This window comes from Corapipo altera, unplaced genomic scaffold (genome assembly GCF_003945725.1).
Source record: "Corapipo altera isolate COAL_440 unplaced genomic scaffold, ASM394572v1 59267, whole genome shotgun sequence".
Taxonomy (NCBI): Eukaryota; Metazoa; Chordata; class Aves; order Passeriformes; family Pipridae; genus Corapipo; species Corapipo altera.
The window spans coordinates 1-2,512 of NW_020888898.1; the positions used below are offsets into that span (position 1 = coordinate 1).

At 65.5% G+C, this 2,512-nt stretch overlaps 1 long non-coding RNA gene across 1 annotated transcript; it reads left to right on the plus strand.

The window, feature by feature from the left end:
- The first annotated feature begins 1,550 nt into the window (after positions 1-1,550).
- Positions 1,551-2,345, plus strand: LOC113942085. The gene is made up of 3 exons (XR_003525836.1): positions 1,551-1,646; positions 1,732-1,819; positions 2,251-2,345. It is a non-coding gene; the product is annotated as an uncharacterized LOC113942085 (long non-coding RNA).
- The last annotated feature ends 167 nt before the right edge of the window (positions 2,346-2,512 follow it).

The following is a 2,512-nucleotide window of genomic DNA, read 5'->3' on the forward strand; positions in this document are numbered from 1 at the left end:
GTCCCCACAGGAGGTTTGGGTGTTCCCGGGATTTGGGGGGTCCCGGGATTTGGGGGGCGTGTCTCGGAGGGGTCACCTCATGTGTGTGTCCTCCCCCCGCCCCCAACCCCAACTCTGTCCCCTCCCCCCCCCAGGTGCCGTTGCCGGATCTCTCCGTGTACCCCTGGTCAGTGCTGGGGACCCCCCACTGCCCCCCAAACCCTCCTCTGGGACCCTCCAAACCCCTCCTCTAGGACCCCCCAAAATCCTCCTCTGGGACCCCCATTGCCCCTGGGACCCCCCAAAATCCTCCTCTGAGATCCCTCAAATCCTCCTCTGGGCCCCCCATTGCTCCTGGGACCCCAAAATCCTCCTCTGGGCCCCTCATTGCTCCTGGGACCCCAAAATCCTCCTCTGGTACCCCCCATTGTCCCTGGGATCCTGAAATCTTCCCCTGGAATCCCAAAATCCTCCCCTGGGGCCCCCAAATCCTCCCCTGGGATCCTAAAATTCTCCTCTGGGACTCCGAAATCCTCCTCTGGGCCCCCCACAAAATCCTGCTCTGGGGCCCCCATTGCCCCTGGGACCTCCCCAAATCCTTCTCTGGGACCCCAAAATCCTCCTCTGGGACCCCCATTGCCCCTGAGACCCCAAAATCCTTCTCTGGGACCCCCAAATCCTCCTCTGGGTCTCCCATTGCCCCTGGGATCCCCCAAATCCTCCTCTGGGACCCCAAAATCCTCCTCTGGGCCCCCCATTGTCCCTGGGACCCCCAAATCCTCCTCTGGGACCCCAAAATCCTCCTCTGGGCCCCCCATTGCCCCTGGGCCCCCCAAAATCCTTCTCTGGGCCCCCCGTTGCCCCTGGGCCCCCCAAAATCCTCCTCTGGGCCCCCCATTGACCCTGGGACCCCAAAATCCTGCCCTAGGACACCCCACATCCTCCTCTGGGCCCCTCTCCCTCCACGAGCCCCCCCATGTTGGTGCAGGTGGTGCTGATTTGGGGTCTCAGACCCCCCGAACCCTCCCGTGGGTGCTCTTTGGGGTCTCTGAGCCCCCGAACTCCCTCGTAGGTGCTCTTTGGGGTCTCAGAGCCCCCGAAACCCCCCAGAGCAGGGGGCGTGGTGCTATTTGGGATCTCAGAGCCCCCAAACCCCCTCGTGGGTGCTCTTTGGGGTCTCAGAGCCTCCGAACCCCCCGGGGGTGCTCTTTGGGGTCTGAGATCCCCCAAACCACCCCGTGGGTGCTCTTTGGGGTCTCTGAGCCCCCGAACCCCCCCAAGCTCCCCCGTGGGTTCTCTTTGGGGTCTCAGAGCTCCCAAACCGCCCCGTGGGTGCTCTTTGGGGTCTCAGAGCCCCCAAACCCCCCCGAGCTCCCCCGTGGGTGCTCTTTGGGGTCTCAGAGCCCCCGAACCCCCCCTAGCCCCCCCGTGGGTGCTCTTTGGGGTCTCTGAGCCCCCAAACCGCCCCGTGGGTGCTCTTTGGGGTCTCAGAGCGCTCAACTCCCCCCGCGGGTGCTCTTTGGGGTCCGTGACGCCCCTTCCCCCGCAGGTACGCGGGTCCCATGGAGCGGGGGGGGGGCGGAGCAGGTCCTGGCCCCCCGCTCCGACGGCGCGTTCCTGGTGCGGCAGCGGGTCAAGGATTCGGGGGAATTCGCCATCAGCATCAAGTAGGGCCCGGGGAACCCCTTTTTGGGGTCGGGGGGGGACTCACAGAGTCCCCGGTGACCCCCCACGGGTGTGTCCCCCCCTCAGGTACCGCGGGGAGGTGAAGCACATCAAGGTGATGACGGGGGAGGGGCTCTATAGGGTCACCGACAAGAAGGTGTTCAAGGGGCTGGTGGTGAGTGAGGGACACCCCCCCCCAGAGACCCCACAGCGCTGCGGGACCCCCCCGGGGGGATTTGGGGGATTGAGTGTTTTGAGTGTGATGGCCCCGTGGTGGGGTTGGGGGTTTTTGGGGTGTGGTGCCTCCCCAGTGCTCTTTGGGGGTGTTTTACGGGGTTATTTTCCCCCGGTGGGTTCAGGGGCTGTTGTGGGGGTGATGACCCCACTGCAGGGTTTGGGGTGGTGTCTCCCTGATGGGCTCTGGGGGTGTTTTGGGGGTGATGACCCCACAGTGGGGTTGGGGGTTTTTGGGGTGTGGTGCCTCCCCAGTGCTCTCTGGGGGTGTTTTAGGGGGTTGTTTCCCCCCCCCCCCGGTGGGTTCAGGGGTGTTGTGGGGTTGGTGACCCCATGGGGTTGGTGACCCCGTGGTGTCCCCGTGTCCCCCAGGAGCTGGTGGAGTTCTACCGGCGCAGCTCCCTCAGGGATTGTTTCAAGGCCCTGGACACGACGCTCGTGGTGCCCTTCAAGGAGCCCGAGAGCCGCGCGGGACCCCGAGCCTCGGGTACGGCCTGGGGGGGTCCCACAGTGGGGTGGGGGGGATGGACACGTTGGGATGGACATGGAGGGGTCCCACAGTGGGGTGGGGGGGATGGACATGTTGGGATGGACATGGAGGGGTCCCACAGTGGGGTGAGGGTGGGACGGACAC